The sequence below is a fragment of the Natator depressus genome, chromosome 3, assembly GCF_965152275.1.
Source record: "Natator depressus isolate rNatDep1 chromosome 3, rNatDep2.hap1, whole genome shotgun sequence".
In the NCBI taxonomy this organism is placed as follows: domain Eukaryota; kingdom Metazoa; phylum Chordata; order Testudines; family Cheloniidae; genus Natator; species Natator depressus.
The window spans coordinates 61,010,409-61,031,025 of NC_134236.1; the positions used below are offsets into that span (position 1 = coordinate 61,010,409).

Sequence of the window (20,617 nt, forward strand, 5' to 3'; positions counted from 1 at the left end):
CTCGGATCATTACATCATTTAATTGCACTTCTGGTGGGAAATGAATCTAAATGTAGTCCTGTGGTATGCAGGTATGTAAATAACAGATGAACATGCTTCTGACTTAAAAGAAAACATTTACTTATACTGTACTATAATCTCTCTGAGTTAGCGGGGGCAATAAAAGGCTGTGAGAAGATATACAAAAGCTTCATCCCATCTGAGTGACCTTAAGAAACTTCCAGACTATACTACTGCATCCAAAAAAAACACATTAAAAAGATGTTCAGGTTGCAAAGTCAGGAAGTCATAAATTAGAAAAAGCCTGATTTAAGATAGACAAAATGCTCATTGAATGAGCAGCTATTCAATGTTTCATTTTAAACCCCATTGTTCAGCATGTGTCCCCAGGCCTTGTTTACTGAACACAGTTCAAATCCTGCTCTAACTACAGAACTATTAATTTCCTCATAGGCTTTTTCTATGGTGCCCATCACCGTAGCTTATGCATGTGTCACAAACATTGAATGAATTTATCTTCACAACACCCCTGTGACCTGAGGGCTGCTGTCCTCATTTTACTGATAGGGAGAAGAAGCATGGAGATTGTCAAAAGTCTACGCTAATTTTGGGTGCCCAATTTCAGATGCTTATGGCTTGATTTTTAGAAAAAGTACCATTTTACAATGCAGCGTCCACTGACTTCAGCAGTAAGTATCCACCTTTTGCAACAAATGAGGCAGACAACAGTTTTCTTAACTATATAACCATGATTCATTCACAAAGTAGGTCCAGCCTGTGAACTGAATGAGGCAGGGGCCTGGGGAAAGAATAGTATGCAATCATGTAATTAAAGACTTTCTTATAGTACATAGGTACAGGGCCGGCTCTAGGTTTTTTTGGCCCCCCCAGCAAAAAATTTGCCGCTCCAAGAGCGCAACTGCCCAAGCCAAGAAAAAAGAGGCTGGCCGGAACGCCGCCCTTGGGATTGTGCTACCCTAAGCACGTGCTTGCTTTGCTGGTGCCGAGAGCCGGTCCTGCCTAGGTACTAGGAGGATAAGTTAGGGTGACTCGGGCGATCTTAATTCTGGCATTTCCTGACTTCTGAGTGCTTGTCCTTGCAACTATAACATTCTTTTTATGTAGGTTTTTAAAAAATACATAATTTACTACTTTTTTTTTAAAAAAAGCAAACTCAGAAAACAGAACTTTCATCATGTTGCATCACAATGACCCCCACAAGTTTCATCAGCAGGTTCATTCGATCAAGCACACTGACCTCTGCCATTTGAGCTAATTGAGTAACTCAGTGCTATAGTATTTTGTCACCCTAGAAGTGGTCAGAACCCATTTTAGATATGTGCTTTGCATGCTGAATTAATCTAGCAACTAAAAAGTTTAATTATTGTTCAGTCTATTGCACATGGTCCCTGTCAGGAGAAGGGACAAAGGATAAAAAGATCTTCAGATTACTGGTCAGATTTAGAAAGCCTGGTTCAGAAGAGTGAAAGTTGCCTCTGCCTGTACCAGCAAAACAAGCCCCCTGTACCAGTAGGGGAAATCACCCTGCAAATGGGATTAATTTGTCTGGGTGAGGGCAGATTTAACTCACACTCAGATATTACTGGCAGGAGCCACTGAGCTGAAGGGCTGAATAAACATAAGACCCCAGACACACTCCGCTTTTCTGTCCAACTGCTACACACTCTGGGCAGCACTGGCCCTAACAACCTCATCAACAAAAGGGAGGTTCTTCTTTGAGTGGTTGGCCACATGGATTCAGCTCTTTGGATACATTGGGGCCACACCTGTGTTGTTGACATCCTAACACCCTTCCACCAGAGGCCCAACTATACCTGTACCCATGGCAATGAGATGGAACCCCTGCAATGTCCATTTGCTTCTCCATGCACTGTTCTAGCATGAGTGTTACATATTAATATTTTAACTCGTTACTATGTGTGTTAGTCATTTTGCCAACTGGCACCAAAAAAAAGTCAGATATTTAGTTTATAAGCTAGGAAACACAGCCCTTCCTTCCCCCGTGTGCATACGTGCACTCACACTCCCCAGGTTAACACTTTAGATCATGTACGGTGGTATTGGCTAGACCTCTAGTCACTGAGACCTCAATACCACAGACAGAGAGATCCTCCCCCCACTTGAATGATAGGCCATTTGAGCATCTCGATTGCCACTCACCCTCCTTCCTCTCTATGGGAATCACATTGGGAATCTGGGGGCGGGGGCTGGGGAAGAGACTCTCACAATAGTACAAACCCCGTCATCCAAAAATCATGAGATTGGTCTAAAAATTGCCATGGTGTTTTGTTTTGTTTTTAATTAGACTCTGGGGTTGGTCTGTCTTTCAAGGGGTTCAAGTACTTTTATTCTCACCCAGGGCCAGGATTTTTGTTTCAGCTGTCCAGGAGAAGCCCAAATAGCAGGAGCCTCCCAAATCAACACCTAGGGAAAAAGACCCTCAGAAGCTAGACCTATGTGTATGTAAAGTCTATTTGTCAGCCAGCCTCCAAATACAAGTAGCTAATCACCAAGCCCATCTCACAAAGTACAGTTATTTACATTGGGACAAACTGTTTAAACTTACAGACAAGCTTCCTCCTGAACAGAGAGATGAGTTAAAAATCTATAATGAACACAGAGAAGCTGACAGCTCACACTTCCTTACAAGCAGCACTAGACGCATGCACCATCGCCCCATCTGTGACGATGAAAAGGTCATCCTGGCTCCAGGTATCAGGGATATCTAGAGGGATATCTATCATGATTGAGGACCCTCCCTTTTAAGACAATTAATTTTTTAATTCAATGACAGTTAAGGCTCTCCATTCATTAAAGGACACCAGGACTACCCTAAATTCCTAGGCCTGTATGTCCCAACTCCAAGAAGGAAGAAAGCAAGTTCTCAGAGCACCTTCAGGCAGTGTCTCTCTGCTCAATTCTACTACAACCTTCAGAGGACTTCAGAGTCACAAAAAGAAGCAGAGGTTCCACCAATGTTGCTCCTTTTCCTCATCTTCCATTGCTGCAGTCACTGTCTTCCACCAGCTGGCAAATTTTATGCCAGTGTCGAGAGCTTGGCTCTTGAGGATCCCTTTCCTTTCAGCCTCCCTGATTTGGCAACCCACCTCTTACTTTTGGGAAGCCTGGACTTGGATCACCTTGGACCAGTGAATCCTGGAAATTGTCTACGAGGGATATTCTATTCAATTCCAGGCCATTCTTATCCCCTACTTCCCTTCTATGGAGAAACCAGGTTTTTCTGCTATTCATATCTCATGAACTGCTCACTACAGCCCCTAATCACATGGAACAGTGGAGGGAGGTGCCCATAGAGTTCTGTGGCAGGGTTTTATTCCCATTATTTTCTCATTCCAAAGCACAAAGGGAGTTGGCAGCCCATCATGAGCCTTCAATGTCTCAACAAATTCATCCATTGTTTCACTTTCAGGCTGGTGACTTTGGGATCTCTAATTCCCTCATTAGACCCTTAAGACTGGTTCACAGGTCTTGACCTTCAAGATGCCTATTTTCACATATACATTCATCCAGCTCAGAGGAAATACTTCTGATTCCTAGTAGGAACATCTCATTACTAATACAGGTCCCTTTGTCTTTCTACAGCACTAAGGGTTTTCACCAAGTGCTTGGTAGACATGGCAGCTCATCTAAGAAAAGAGGGGGTCCAGGTCTAGCCATATCACAATGACTGCCTCATCCAAAGAAGCAGATGACCAACTCGTTTCAAGTGACTTAAAACTCTTCACCACAGTGGGCCTCGAAGTCAACAGAGAAAAATCCACAATGATTCTGACTCAAAGCATAGAGTTCCTAAGATTAGATTCCAGCTCAGCGAGAGCTTGTCTTTCACAAGAAACATTCCAGACTATAGTGAACTTCATGAACCAACTTTAAGTTATCTCAAAGACATCAGTGACAGCATGCCTCAGACTCCTGGGATGACATGGCCTCAAGCATCAGGGACTACCCAGGATCTGTGGAAACTGAGATAAGATGCTGGATCAATGATCATGACAGCCATGGCATAAGACAGGCTGCTCTGGCATTCATATTTCATGAACCGCTCAATACAACCCCTAATAAGTTTGCCTCCTGTGACTAACCTAGTCTTGCAGAACAATGGTTAGATCCAACACCTGGACCCAGCATTGTTACATCTGACCAACTGGATGATGGTGGCTGATTAACATCCAGAGAAAATGGTGTTCAGCTGAAGTTCAGAACATTCTACTCCAAAGCAGAAAAGTCTTGACTTATAAAGCTAAGTAGAATATCTGGGCAATTCAGCACCAGCTGTCTCCCATGACAACACCCACTTCAGCAATACTGGATTATTTACTAGTCCTGAAACAATCTGGATTTTCTATTAGTTCCATATGGGTCCATCTAGCAGCAATATCTTCACATTACCTCCTGTTCAGGGCCACATAGTATTTTCTCCCCCTGGACTATAGCATTCACAGGGTGAACCCTAATCCCTATAGCACCTAGGAATGAAGACTGCTTTTTGAGGTGCCATTACATCAGTTTAAAGGGCAGGAGAAATTCAGGCCCTCATGGCAGGCCCCCCCTTATACATTGTTTTATAAGGATCACTCTCAGGCCTCATCCCAAATTCCTGCCCAAGTTTTTTTCTCAACTCTATGTGAACCAATTGATTCATCTCTCCCAGTTTTCTTCCCCAAGAATGTCTGAACACTAGAGGACGCTGAACTTCATACACATGATGTAGAAAGGACATTGTCATATTACCTTACTGGGACAAAACTATTCAGGAACACACTGAGCCTGTTCATGGCCTTTGGTAATAGGATTAAGGGTCAGGCAATATCCTAACAAAAATTATCAAAATGGGTTATGAGAAAGGCTAAGATTTTGTCACAGATATTTTTAATAAAAGTCATGGACAGGTCACGGGCAATAAACAAAAATTCACGGAAGACCATGACCTGTCCCGGACTTTCACTAAAAATATCCCTGACAAAACAGGGAGGCGGGTTAAGCACCAGTTGCTGCTGAGGCTCCCAGTCCCCCACCCCTTCAGTGAATGAGAGCTCTGGGGTCCCCCCCGCACAATGGCTGAGCAGCTCTGGAGGGACCCTGCCGCTTGTGACAGCAGGAAGCACCAGGGGGTTCCCTGACACCTGCAGCGAGTGGGAGCTCCAGGGTCCCCCACTGCCCGAGGGGGCTGGGCTGCTGTGGGATCCCCTCACCCCTTGTGGCAGCTGGGAGCTCCGGGGGGGGGGGGGGGTTCCCGCACCACCCATCACATTTCAACCTTCCTTCCCCACTATTAAAGTCCTACTCCCTGGAGATTCTGTATTGGCAAAGGAACTGAGAGACAGTTAGACCCATTCTTCTCTTTATGCCCTCAGGTGGGGGGATATGAGCACATCTAAGGTATAGGTGCAGCCCCAACAGACAATGCTGGCCAAAAGAATTAGATCTTGTGTGCATGCAGTGTATGCATACCAAGAGTGGAATCCATGTGGACAAGACATCTTGAAGAGCCACTGTTACTGCTAGGTAAATAATCATTCTTTTTTACTTTTGTGCTGCTGTAATCTCACCTCCTAATGGATCTCATCATTTGTGATTATGGAGTGAATGTGACCCTACAAAAAGCAATGGTCTTGAAAAGGACTTAGATAAGCAGGTCAGGGGTGGTGATGGTAGTGGGGGGGGGGGTTAAAGAAATTATTGAGGCAAGTCTATATTTTGTCTCTTCTTCTCTTGATTTGTTTAACATTATTTTGTGTTAATTTCTTTGGAACTAGAATTCAGAATTGTTTTTTTTTTAAATACTTACAGCTGTAGATGAAAGAAAGAAAGAAAGAAATGTTCTTTAGGCACCATGAATCCAAGAAATTGGGCCAGCAGAACTGCCTTCAACCAAAATACAGAACTGCAAATGGCCAAGGGATGCCATCACTATAGGTGCAAATTCAGAATAATCAATCCCTCTTTAGCTTATATACCTTTTAATACTAGAAAGGGGAAACTATGTTCATTACTGAAATCGCTCATTAAAAAGAAACTGGACCATGTTCACACAGTAATTCGTGCCTTAGATACAAAATCTGACCAACTAGTAACTTGAACAAACAACTTGGAATACACGACGGATGTGGGGAAGAGAATGACGCAGTTAGAGGGATTCAAAGATTGGCAATGGCTGTGTGACCACATGTAATGTTTAACCCAAAGTCCACTGAAAAGAATTAAACCTTTAATGCAGCAGTGCAACAAATTAGAGAACAAAGCATTTGCATGAAATATTAGACTTGTTTGGGAAGGTACTTAGATCTTACTAGCTTCCTATCTCACCAGCCGGTAAAGATTTTACATCTTAAAAAAGTAAGATAGCCTACTAAAAATGAATAAAAGTGTTGAAGTTGGAAGGACCATCATCTGAAAGGTATCACATCTCATATATAATAGGGCTGTCAATTAATCACAGTTAACTCATGAGATTAACTCAAAAAAATTAATTGCAATCAATTGCAACAACAGAATACCAACTGAAATTTATTAAATATTTTTGGATGTTTTTCTACATTTTCAAAATTGATTTCAATATTACAACACAGAATACAAAGTGCACAGTGCTCACTTTATATTATTATTTTTGATTACAAATATATGAACTGTAAAAATGATAAACAAAAGAAATAGTATTTTTCAATTCACCTCATACAAGTACTGAAGTGCAAACTGTAAAAATGATAAATAAAAGAAATAGTATTTATCAATTCACCTCATACAAGTACTGAAGAGCAATCTCTTTATCGTGAAAGTGTAACTTACAAATGCAGATTTTTTTGGTTACATAACTGCACTCAAAAACAAAATAGCGTAAAACTTTAGAGCCTACAAGTCCACTCAGTCCTGCTTCTCATTCCGCCAATCGCTAAGACAAACAAGTTTGTTTACATTGATAGCAGATACTGCTGCCTGCTTCTTATTTACGTCACCTGAAAGTGAGAACAGGCGCTTGCATGGCACTTTTGTAGCCAGCGTTGCAAGGTATTTACATGCCAGATATGCTAAACATGCGTATGCCTCTTTCATGCTTCGGAGACCATTCACTTAAAGAGAACTTCCAAGCTGATGAAGCTCGTTAAAAAAATAATTTGTGATAATAATTTCAATTAAATTTGTGACTATGTTCCTTGGGGAAGAATTGTATGTTTCCTGCTCTGTTTTACCTGCATCCATTTACAAACAATCTTTTGCAAAATAAAGTACATACAAATCATTCTTTTACCTGCTAAATAACAAGTAAAACAGGTTGCTGAGACTTGGCTTCAACAGGGCCATGATTTCACACCAAATTTGAAACTGTATTAGCTGGCTATGTTTTAGCCTAAGGAGGTACCTGGGGTACAACATGGCCAGCTAACATGACTACAGACATGTTAGTCTGTGTCTTAAAGTGGGTTTTCAGACATGTTCAGATAACTCAACTGAAATAACATGACTGAAAAAAATACCCCTTTAGCCTGTCAAAACATACACCAAGGAGTTGTATTTGTTCTGCACCCTGGTTTCTGTATTTTAGTTTTCTCTATAAAATTTGGGAAGAAGAACTTCCTCTCACCATGCCACCAATTTGAAAATGTCAGTGTTATTTGTTGTATGCCTTGTAGCTGTAGCCATCTCAGTCCCAGGATATTAGAGAGACAAGGTGGGTGAGGTAATATCTTTTATTGGACCAAATTCTGTGGGTGAGAAAGACAAGCTTTCAAGCCACACAGCGCTCTTCTTCAAGGGTATTCATTGTATTTTCTACGTGTAAGCCTGATAGGCTTTGCGTTCATGTTGTTTCTGATATCATTAGTATTTACTTTGGATGGTCAAGATCTGGAGCAACAGGATAATCATATGTGAGATTTTCAACTTATGAAAAATTCAAATACAGCCACCCCTGTCACAGTGTGTAACACAGTCTGGTATCCAAATATAGGGTGTCCTCCCAAGATCTGCTAGCTAGGGAGGCTGTATTGAGTCCTGCATTCACCCATCTGTTCATGTGCTCTACCAATATATTCGTGCTTGCAAAATACAATGAAACTATACAGTGATCTATGCTGCATTTTAAAATGTCTGAAAACTCTGAGGATAATCATTGTTTACATCTGTCACAATAATTCTGAGTCATCTCTCATTTGAACAGTGCAGTGAGGAAATCAACTGTAGATTCATTTGGTCAGAGCTGGATTGAATTCATTTTGGCCATTTGGAATAGCAATCCATCAGCACTATAACACAGAGCAGGCGATCAGATTGATACCAATATGGTCTTATAAAATCTATAGTTACCTTCCTTTGATGGTCTTTCTGCCCTTTATGATGGTCACAGGAACCTGGTGGGTTTTCTAGTACTTATCATTCATGCAGCAAGGACAGTGCTGATTTATTTCTTACTCCTCACTATGGTCCCATGTTGGTCAACAGTAAGCTTTGTGGAGCCTTTTTAGTGAGCATTGTGCCTACATGTCCCGCTTGCACATAACCCTTGAATGGATATTTCTCCAGGCGCCTCCTCCTATGTAACAGAATAAGGTGGTAAGCATTTTTATTTGAATGAAGAATCTCTGTTGTTGTGATACAAGCATTCTGGGTGCTAACATCTAAATATTACTTCCACCCAGCTAGCCAGTAAACTATATCTATCTCTGGTAAGTATTCATTTCCTGAAATCGCTGAAAAGCGAAAATGGGTCTTGCCAACCCACCAATCTGGTCACGTCACTACCTTCCATTGTTTGGAGAAGTCTCTATTTAGACCCAAGTTTTGTAGCTTCATTTAATCTCTTCTGTTAATTATGTTTGAAATGCTTCTGCCCTTGTCTCCGTGGCATGGTCAGAAAAGAAGGTAAGAGTTTAAAAAAATTATGTTGTCCTTTTCTGGATTTTTTTCTTTGAATGTGGGTCAAAATCCTTGCACCCACATTTCAGCTTGTGTGGGGATATTCCTTGAAAAGAAGGAATCTGACAGAGTTAGAGAGCAAACTGCACTTTACTATTTCCTGGATTATTTTTAGAACTACATGAGTGAGAAAGAGTGAGACTAGATAGATGTTCCCTCTAACCAGGAAATGGAATGACTTAAGGTCATGAAGATACTCTCTCGAGCATTATATCCTGCATTCAGACGCAACAGCAGTTTTTCAAATTATTAACTCAACCTATCACAAAATGTATCTGTTTAATAGGGCAATATCCATTAACTGAATTGTCCCTTACAAGGCTCACTTAAAGAGAACTATTTGTATTCATCTTCCAGATTGTGTTTCTTTGTAAATCATTGATACTTATAATTCACAACAAACAGAAGAAATGTTTTATATAGAATTTTTATATAAAATTTAAATAAAATAGCCAATAAATAAATAAAATAAATTTGATGCCATAGTCCCCAAGGTCAAATATTTGTGATCCAGTATATTATCTAAAAAATCATTTGTTCCAAAACAGAAAATGAACTTCAGTTTACTGACTGGAATAATATAGTGTGTTCACACTTGTGGGTTTTTTTAGCAGCAGTCTGAGAATGTTTAACTCACACATACATTTCTATAGATATTTCCTTGTAGCAATGGTGATAACTGCAAACTTTTCCTCCCTGTTTCAGGACCATTTATTCTAAAGTTCCAAAGTACAGCTACTATCATTTTTTCACTTTCCTTAATTTTATGGGAAAAGAAAACCTCTCTAAGGGAGAATGGAATTGAGTGATTTGTATACATTAAATACATTTTGTTGAATGATTTCCTGGCATTATGTATCTTGTTTCTGCTATGACAGAGTTTAACTATTCAGCACATTTTATATTTAACTCAGTTTTCCTTTCACACATGCACAGTTTTCCCCCCAGATAATAATTACCCATATCTGTGAATGTTTTGCAAATGGAAAACAACATTAGTCCCTTATAGAATGTACAAATACTGTCCCAAAGGGTAATGCTTTAAACGAGAAGTGCCACTCCAGTGCTCTAGAAACGCAAAAATATTGTAATTTACCCAACCCCTTAATTATTTTAAAATGATGCCAAATAAAGTTGTCCGCAAAAATCCAAATGAACTGCCATATTGAAAAATCATGTTTTTAAAAATATGTATAGTCCAAACATAAAAAGTTGTATTTGACACAGAAGTGTTCTGCAGTATTAATAGCTGTCTTATTTCACATTCTCCCCAACTCTACTGCATACCTATAAAGGAATATTGCAACGGATGGGATAAATTCTAACAGTCCAGTCCCACTCTCATTGGCAAAACAGCCCCAGGCACAAACCGCCATTTGGAAGAGCAGTCTTCTATTCCTTCCCTTAATCTGTGCTGTGTTGGGCCACTCTAAGTACATTATAAACTGCACTTACAAAGTCACAGCACAAGCATTTCTGGTGTCTCTCCTCTTCTAGACATGCCATGAAATGGAACAGCCATGGCTGTCGTTTATTGCTAACATACTTTCAGGGGATAAAGTGGAGGTGTGTAGAACCGCACTTCCTGCCACTTGGGTCTTCTTAGCATATGCACAATGTGCCTCAGGTGGCACGTGAATTTGGTCAGTTGGTTGGCTTCTCCAGCGTGGGCCGTCTACTGACAGGGAGCATGATCCATGCCCCCTACCACTTGAGTCAAACAGACACAATTCAAACTCTGCAATTATTGCAGAATGGGCATGTCAGCTATGCAGCTGCTGACTGAAACTGGCATTTTACATGCACATGTAGTGATCGAGAGAACAAAACCAACTTGTTCAGAACTTGTTTTATTGACACAGAGAATGTTAGTCAGGACACAGGAGTTAGCTCCAGCTGCACTCCTCCCAAGTTGCATGATTAAGCACCCACTTTTAATCATACACAACACATGTTCATTTTGTATTGTCCATAAAGAGTCTAGTACAGTGTTGGTCCCACACAAATAAATAACAATAGATTACTTATTTTGGAAAAATCCTGGGGGAGGAAAGGGGGTTCCTTTAAATTCTCCTAGGATAGAGATTAGCAATAGGCATGGCTAAACATCAGCTCTTAAGGATAAAATACAGTTTGAAGACTTGTGGCACCTTAGAGACTAACCAATTTATTTGAGCATAAGCTTTCGTGAGCTACAGCTCACTTCAGCTGTAGCTCACGAAAGCTTATGCTCAAATAAATTGGTTAGTCTCTAAGGTGCCACAAGCACTCCTTTTCTTTTTGCGAATACAGACTAACACGGCTGTTACTCTGAAACCAGTTTGAAGACTATTACTTTGCAATTATTTATTCGTGTGTGATAATACCCAGAACGTTCTGGAAGTTTTTCAGACATTCAGGACAGAATGGTCCTAATCTGCCAAGTCTAAGGACAGAAAGATATAGAGGTTAGTAGAAAGAGAATAGCAGATTTTTAAATACAAATTAATTAGATTCACTCTAGCAGTATAACAGAAGTGGGTTTCTGAGGGACTTAGGGAGGACAATGTACAGGTTTGGCGCATAAGCTCAGGCTGGTCACATTATTCACAGAGCACTGTGTAGAAGAGAACATGGAGGTGATTGTGGGAGAAGCTGATGAATGCGTGGAGAAAGTTGAGAAGGCTGGAATGAAGGGCAAGGAAGCAACGCAAAACTCAATTAAGGAGGGGCAGAATTATGTAGGTCTTTCAAGGTGGAGAAAAGAAGTTTAAATTTGATGCAATAACATATGGGGAGCCGGTGGAGACATTCAAAGAGAGGAGTGATGTGATCACATGGGCAGGTCAGGAAAATGATTTTTTAGTGGTTACATCTTGTGTGAAATGGGGCAGTGTGTGTTTCAGAAAACAGGATGTTTTAGGAGTCAATGCAGAATATATTGAGAGCCTAAATAAGAGATTTGGCTGGGGAAGGGAAAGAAAAGGCTAGCTCTTGGAGATATTAAGGAAGAAGTAGCATGTCCATCCCCTTTTATGTATGCAAACTAGTAAAACAAATATTTCACATTAAAGGAACACAGCCAAGTAGTTGAGTCCCCAAATTAATTTTCTTTTTTAAAAATAATTATTACTTTTAAAAGATTCAATAAAATCTTTAAAAAGATTAAGAAATACTGAAACTGAAATATTTTCAGTCTAAATGTTGCAACCCTGTATTAGTGTATCAGAACTTCAAAGTGAAATAGAGTTGAAATTGACTGCAAAGTGAAGTGTCTGGTAAATTTCAATGACCAAGCTGGGCAAAAAGCAAATAGTAAACAAAGGAATAAATAGTCAAAGGAAAAATATGTATTTTAATTGTTCAATTTTAATAATTTAAATTATTGTTTGTATTACAATAATATCTAGAGACTCCAACTGAGATCAGAGCCCCATTGTGTTAGGTATTTACAAATACTCAATAAGGCCTTGTCTACAGAACAAAGTTGAACTGCTTTAACTATAGCCTATATTGGTATAGTCAGCGTGGCACAATCGGTAAAACTGTGCTTATACAAGTATGGCTTATTTCCATTCTGGCATGGGAATAAGCCATACTTGCATACACATATTTATACTGGTATAATTGCATACACACTGGGGTGGTGGTGGTGGCGGCGTACTAATATAATGGCATTGATTAAAAAAAAAACAAAAAACACATCCGTAAATTGACATAGTTATACCAGTACAAAAACTGTGTGTAGGCCAGACCTAAGAGACAGTTCCTGCTGTGAAGAATTTACAAAGGCTAAACAGTAATAAAGCTCTCTTATTCCAGAATAAGTATGACCACGAATGGAGTTATTCAGCAATAACTATTGCAAATACAATTCCCACACTACCTTAATCTAAATTAACTTTCAAGTGTAGAGAAGCCCTAAATCCTGCAAAGGGCATGTTTGTAATCTTTTGTACTGTGGATACTGAATTAAATGGCATTACCCACTGAATACATCCGATGAAGTGAGCTGTAGCTCACGAAAGCTTATGCTCAAATAAATTGGTTAGTCTCTAAGGTCCCACAAGTACTCCTTTTCTTTTTGCGAATACAGACTAACACGGCTGCTACTCTGAAACCTGTCATTACCCATAGTGTGTAAAATTAAGCATTTTAAGACTTTTGAAGGATCAGGGCCTAAATAGATAAGAGAAAACAGAGAGACAAGGTGGGTGAGGTAATATCTTTTATCTCTCTAATATCCTGGGACCAACTGCACTACAACAATACTGCATATAGGAGAAAACAGAGGCAGAGATCTTATTTCCACTAGGAAAAGAAGTTAGCACTTCTTACCTAATGTGGTAAAATCTTGGGGTATGTCTACAATGAATCCAAGCTGTGATTGTAGCTTGTGAAGATGTGCCCAAACTGGCTCTAATCTAGCTAGCCTGATTAGGGATAGCAGTGAAGCCCAAGCAGAATGGGCTACAGCCTGAGCTGTGCAAGCCTACCCAGGACCCTGGGTACTTAATGATGTGGCCAGCCCAGGCCAATGCCCATAGTGCCCTGACTGCACGGCAGAGCCAGCTCGATTCAAGCTGTCTTGTGTCTGTCTACACCTGATGTAATCGCACCTCCCAGTGCAATGTAGACGTGCTGTTTGCAACTGGCTTTTCCCTGCCGTTTGTACTCCTGTTGCAGCTAACCAGTGATCGCTACACCAGCAGGATGTTAGCACTTAGCTGAGTGGAGGTGACCCCCTCCCCTCCCTAGCCCGATACTGCAGGTCACAACGCAGGGCGCTGCCCGAGCCAGGACTGGGAGCCAGGGCTAAAGGGTGACACAGGGAGAGTCATTTCCCCCCGGACAGGCTCGAGCAGGGCGCCCAGGGGTTGCAGGTCACCAGGCCGGTGCCTAGAGCGCCCGGACTCAGCCCCAGTCTCAGGCCCGTTTTAGTGTGGCGGCGGCAACCGGAGCCGAGCGGCGGCGGCGCCCCAAGGGCCGGGGGTACGAAGCCGGGTTCCCTGCGGCGAGGGAGGACCCCGGGTAGGCGCCGGCCGGCCGGCGCGGGACCGGATCGGGGCCGGGATGAGCCGCAGCCCGGCAGCTCCCGGGCCGAACCCCGGGGGAGGGGGGGCCCGTGACGGGCGCGCGGAGCCGGGCCGCGCCTCCCCCTCCGTAGCGCTGACGTCTGCGGCGCCTCCCTGGACTCGGCTCCGGGGCGGGGCCGCAGCAGCGCAGGGGCCGCGGCGGCATCAGCTGGGGACGGAGCGCGGCGGCGGCGGCAGGTAACCGGGGCCGCGCGGCGCAGCAGCGGCCGGCCGGAGCCAGGCTCCCCGGGCCGGAGAGCTCCGCGGCAGGGCCCGGGCGCGGGCCCTCGGCTCGCCACCCCCCTTCCAGGCTCTTCTGCCGTCCCTGGCAGCCCTTGGGGCCGCCCCCGGCCCGCCGGGGTCCCCGGTAGCCACCTCTCCTCTCCCCCGCCCTGGGGCGCTGGGGTCCGGCTCCCGGGGTCTCTCGCCGGGCCGCCGCGCGCCAGCCCCCGGCCACTGCGGGGAGGCGGCAGCGGGAGCCCCGCTGCCGGGGAGGGCTGGGGGCGCCGGGCGCTTGGGCGGGCGGTGGGGGCGCGCACCTGTCGGGGCGGGGGAGGAATGCAGGCGGGCGAGGGGAAGCTGCCCGGCGGGGGAAGCGTTCGCCGGACCCAGGGGCGCGCGGCGTGTCGGGCTGGGAAGGGAGTCGGAGGTTCTGGGAACTTTCCGGCTGAGCTGGTTGTTGGGACAGGTTTCCAAATCCGATTGTGCCTGTGTCCGTGTCCAGAGCATTATTCGTAGGGTGCAAGGTCTCTTACCCCACCAGCTGTAGAAAAGATACTTAGTCGTCGGACTGATTTAGATGCGACTCTCGAAATTCCCTGTTCTACCCCAAATAGAGGCTTTTCTAGAGAGGTTTAGAAGAAATTGGAAGGTTAAAGAGATTAGACGTTAGGAGGAAAGTAGCTAATTCTCTCTTGCATTTTCGTTGTGTACAGTAGCTCTCACCTCACACACCTTTCTTTAAATAAGCATAGAGTCTGCCAATTACTTGGGAAGGAGAAATAGAAGGGCCGAACTAGAACATGAGTCCCAAGTATTCACAGACACATCCTGAGCTCCTGCACAGTAGTTAAAGAGTCAAGGTGTCATGCTGGGGCCTCTAAATTATGTATTTGAAGATTTAAGCAATTGAAAGGGAGAGCTCAGGGATTCATCTGGAAGAAGGTAGACTTTTCCTGGCAGGGTGATTTTTTTTTTTCTTAGAGTGAGAACTTTCTTATTGTGCATACATACAGATAAAGTGCTTTTTTGTACTCTGTGAAAATGTCATTTTAATCATCTCACTCAGAAATTCCTTCTTGTGGTGTTTTGTATAATTTTATTCTCTAACAGACAACCGCTGCTAAGGTAAATGCTAAAATTACTCTGGGTTTCAGTTGGACTATTGTAGTCTCCATTTCAAAAGCCTAAACATTTCTGTGCAAGTACAACTATACAAAGCAAAGACTCCTCGTGTGGACAAAGCCAGGTTTTGTATCGACTGCTCTAAGGACATATAATCGGGATTGCAAAAAGCATGCTTTCTGTTGAAGCTCTTTGCCCTTTTGCAGGTTTGATTACTTTATGGCTCGTCACTTTCTCAAAAACGATTTACACTATCAAAACGCTGACTTCTAAGCTCTGTATCTCCACATTAATTTTCAAGCAGAACAAAGTTTAATAAAAATGTTTTTTCACTGCACAGTTAATCAACCATTATGTGGAATACAATGCACAATGTATCCTATGTATTGTAGATGCTTACACATGCTTGACCAATGGATTCCTCACTAGTAAATCCTAACACTGCCAGATACCTGTAAAAACTTGAAATGGCTAAATTAATAGACTAGATGAAGGGATGTTTGTTACAGTCTATCAACAGCAATTACCTAAGTAATAAGTATCAACCCACACTGTTTTTGTCAAAGGTGGGAGTAAGTGTGTGTCATTATTTAAAATAAGTGTCTTGGCTTACTCATGCAGGGTAAAGAACTTTCTGTGGAATGAGCTAATTTCTCACAATTCAGTTGAATTTATTCGGCCATAAAACAGCCTATGAACTTGTTATCAGAGTACAAAGGTTGAGAACTGAGTCAAGTTTTCCTTTATTGCAAAAATTAACAGAGTGTAAAGAGAAACTCTCAGGTTAAATTCTATCTATAATTTAGTTTTTCAGAAGGAAGTAAGGTTGGTAAAACCGAAGAACAATAGGAATGTTTCTATGATTTTCTTTAAAGCTTCCACTGGATTTTTTAAAAGCAATTTTGTTCCTGTAGTGTTTGATATTCAGACACTGCAGAACTGTGCCTATGTGTAAGATCCAGAAAGAGAACATGACTGTAAACAAAAGTAAAACTAATTGATTTAATTTCATTGTCCAGGTTGAGATAATAAACCCAAAATTAAAATATCAGATAGTGAAATGTAAAATCTTTCAGGATCTAAAATGTTTAACACTTATTTACCATGTTAAAACAATGTGACTGTATCCTTCACCTACAGTGCTGCAGCTGTGTCTCTGTAGTATAGACAGTTCCTATGTTGACGGAAGGGGTTTTTCCAGGGATGTAGTAAAACTGCCTTTCTGAGAGGTGGTAGCTAGGCTGATGGAAGAATTCTTCCATTGACCTATCTTTGTTTACACTAGGGGTTAGTTTCATGGAACTGTGGCACTCAGGGCACAACTTTTTTCACAACCCTGAATGGCATAGCTAGGTTGATGTAACTTTTAAGTGTAGACCAGACCTTAGTAGAAGTACAGTTGCTGCTTCATTATGAAATTGGTTATAAAATTGCAAAGTCAGGAGGAAGACTCCAGCAAAATGAAAGAATGAAGACAATGCTATGTGGGCTGGTAAACTTGGGTCAAAGTTCAAGTGTGAAGCTATGGAATCTATGTGATTGTCATGGATTAAAGCCATAGGATTGGACCAGAAGGCTCTTTTAGACCTGTGTGGTCTTGCATGTCCAACACATCATCGTATCCCTTACAGTAACATCTCCAGCCTGTCCAGAAAAAGCCACTTTACTCCTTTAAAATAAATATAATTTCTATAATGTCAGACTGCCGTCATTTTCATTGTTTTGTAGTGATGTGATTTTACACCTTAATAAAAATTTGGATATTAAGAGCAATAATAGTTGAGGCAAACTCTTTGAACACATATTCAACTACAACGTGCTGTGTTTCAGGGCTGGATTAACCTTTTGTGGGCCTGGGGCCAAACATATTTGTGGGCCCCCATGGAAGCAATGGAGCATGGCTTGAAGAGGTCAGTCCCCAGAGCAAGGGGCCAGCCAGGGGCAATGGGGCATGGCATGGCAGGGGCAGCCCCGCTCCACCCAGCCCACTGTGAGGGCACTATTTACAAATCAGCAGTTGCCAGACGCACAGTGGCCTGGCTGGCCTTGTACTGCCAGCGTGCCACTTCCCCTTGGTGGGAGGGTCCATGCCACGGTACACAGCAGCCCCACCCAAAACCCCATAGGTGTGACTCCATGGGTGCTTCGGGGGTGGAGCACCGACAGGAAAGAAAAATAGTGTGTGCTCTGCACCCAGTGGTGGCCCTGCTGATCAGCTGTTCAGCAGGTGGCAGGAGGTGCTGGGAGAGAGGGGGAGGAGCGGGGGAGGAAGAGATGGAGCGAGGGCAGGAGCCGCGGGGGAGGGTGAAGAATGGGGCAGGAAGAGGCATGATGGGGTCTGGGGGGAGAGTGTGGAGTGGGGGCGAGGCTTGGGGCAGAGCACCGACAAAGAAATCAGAAAGTCAGCACCTCTGCAACACCCCCCACCCCTCCCAACTCCCTATGGCCAGAGGGACAAATGCAGTGCCCCGCACAACCTTGCAGGCTGAGCAGAGCAAGTGGTGGGCGGGGGAGAGCTGGCGAGGTCTCAGGGCACAGTGCAAGCAGAGCAGGCCGGGGCCCCTTCTGAGCATGAGCCCGGCACCAGTGGCGCTATTGTAAACCCAGTACTAGTTCCATAGGCCCCTATCCTGTATTGTGTAACACTTGGGTGGACTGCTGCATCCCCATGCTCTGTAATGTGGCGTCGGCACTGTAAGTGATTTTAAACAAGCAAAGACCGGGAAGGTCAGAGATAAGACTGAGATGCTTACTCATCATGTTTTCACTAGTGTGTATTGTATGAGTTATTGCCTACCCTTTGAAGAGCTATAGCAATTTCTGTTTTGATACATTTTCAAAGGCATTTTCAATCTGTAGTATGCTAAATTTTAAAGACAAAGATTAAAAAAACCCCAACTTCTAATGGCCAATTTGAAATTAATACATATCTATACTTTAAAAAACTGATGTGTAACTTCAGTAAATTTGTATAGAATGTTGAAATGTGGCAGCTTTGTGCTTGCATTCCTGTTGTTTTAAATGCTACATTTGTTTGTCCCAGCTTGTAGTAAATACTGATAGCTGAGTCCTGAATACATGTGTTTATGAAGAAGTACTTACAGACACTTCATTATAGTTTGGAGTGTTGATGTAGCCATGTTGGTCCCAGGATACTAAAGAAACAAAGTGGTTGAGACAATATCTTTTATTGGACCAACCTGAAGAAAAGCTCTGTGTAGCTCGAGAGCTTGTTTCTTTCACCAACAGAAGTTGGTCCTTTAAAGATATTACCTCACCCACCTTGTCTCTCTACTGACACTATACAGTAGAGAATAGTATAGGGATATAATGAACATATGGAATAGAATTGCTATTGAATTAAAGGTCTGTTGAAGAAGTTGAATGTGCCTGTGTTATGTGGAAAGCTAAAAGGAGCTGGCATGATGGACTAAGCAGTCTTCTCCGGTTGTCAGGGTGTTGTAAATTCATAAATTTTTAATATCAAGATGAAGCTGTAAATTCTTGGGCTTTTTCATTTGCAGTAGAATTATGTATAATATTTAACTATTAATGATTATACATATAAATGTAATTTTTATGCATTTTACTCAACATACATATTGTTCATCTAGTGTAACAAAACCCTCAGCATATTGATAGAAACAATTGATCTAGACAAAGTGACAGGTTTCTCAGTGGAGCGAACTTTTCCTGTTAGGAGCAGGAAAGGCGAGTGAACAGTAAGTGTCTATATTTCAGGGCCTAATCCAAAATTATTGAAATTAATAGAAAAATTCCCATTGACTTCAGTTGGAGTGGGATTGAACCCTTAAACAGTAATTTTCTAAATAGAACCTGGGCTTACCTGTATAGTTTTATTTAATATTGAATGGAAAGAAAACCTCTGTGCTGTCTGTCATTTTCTATAACAACATTTCACAAATGATCCTGCTGAACCTATTTTGCAAAGATGAAGTTAAATGGACAGTTCGGTTTTGTTAAAGGCATAGTTTTATCTGATCGTGGATTATTATTTAGTTTACTATAGTAGGTGTCTCTCTTTTTTTTTTTTTAAAGTTGCCTAGATCTAGTTAATTTGTTGAAATCCAGAAAATTTTAACCAAGTGAAATTAATATGTTGAAGTAGACACCCAATAGCACCAAAGCAATAAATCTGGCAGGTACACAAATCTTGTTTATATCAGGTAGGGAGGTGGTTATTTGATTAAGTGGCAGCAGCTTTTTGAAGTGAAACTAAGCTACCTACTTTTATAGATAGCCTGGAGCTTGGTCTACCCACAAGAATTCTGGTGCTCACAGGGTTAAATCAAGTACTTAGAAAGCATGGGTGAGCATAGTCTTACAAGCATTACAAGTATTGTTTATATTCACATTATCTCTGAGCAAAACCTGCTCTCCACTGATAACTCAGAGCTCAGTCTTGCTTATCTGTTAGCTGCTCTGACTCTACTTTGCTCTCAGGCTTGCATCGAGCTATTGAGGAATTATTTGTATGGACCCACATCTGTTCCCAACCCCCAGGATCCTGGCTAGTCTGAGTGCAGTTGAGTGAGTATAGTAGCCATTTTTAATGAGAGATTGCATATTTTTGAGCAGCAAGTTCAGCCACTTTATTCTTAAATTTACATGGAAATTTCAAAACATACCCAGCATTCAGATGACAGGGTACAAGAATTAAAAATATTAAAACAGATATTTTAGTGAATGTAACATGCTTTATTTAGATGTCTCTATGTGGATAAGGAATTTAATAAGATGCATTTATGCTTAGCTTTATGGAGTCATTGAAAGTTACCATTTTTTCCCTAATGATATTTGCTGATCACTTTAAGCCTAATGCTGCTTCTGTACCCATGCAGTAGGGTTTAGTTACTGGAAGGTGTTCAGAGACTTGAGTGATCCCCTAGCGTATCGTACGTTTCTGCTGCAGTGCTAATAGTGTTGTCTACATGTCCCACAGGATGATGATGTTGTTACATCTACTGTTTTCTATTGCTTTTTCCTTTTGATTTTTGGATTAACTGAAGTCTGTCAGTCTCATTTCTCCTCCCCCGTCCCCATTTACATTTTCTAAAATTAGACCTGCCAGCTGTGTATTGGTTTGTGGGAGCACATGTACATCGTATCATCCCTCTGCTGTCCTCAGCTATTCTGTGCTGGGATCAAGTTATTTTTCTGAGACTAATATTCTTGTAAATTTCAATAACGGTGTGACAGCTTGCCCCCCCTTCCGGGTGCCACCTGATGTACTGGGGTACCACTGA

The 20,617-nt window shown here is 42.2% G+C and overlaps 1 protein-coding gene and 1 long non-coding RNA gene across 6 annotated transcripts in view; one reads left to right on the forward strand and one right to left on the reverse strand.

The window, feature by feature from the left end:
* LOC141984703 (uncharacterized) overlaps nucleotides 1-14,418 on the reverse strand; it is a 44,268-nt gene extending 29,850 nt beyond the window's left edge. The window contains exon 1 of the long non-coding RNA XR_012638786.1: nucleotides 14,382-14,418. This is a non-coding gene — a long non-coding RNA (uncharacterized LOC141984703). The remainder of the gene's footprint in view (nucleotides 1-14,381) is intronic.
* Nucleotides 14,125-20,617, forward strand: part of MYO6 (myosin VI) — a 182,967-nt gene continuing 176,474 nt past the window's right edge. For all 5 annotated transcript variants that reach the window (XM_074948001.1, XM_074948002.1, XM_074948003.1 and 2 more), the window contains exon 1: nucleotides 14,125-14,204. The gene's annotated coding sequence lies outside the window, so the exon portion shown is untranslated. The remainder of the gene's footprint in view (nucleotides 14,205-20,617) is intronic.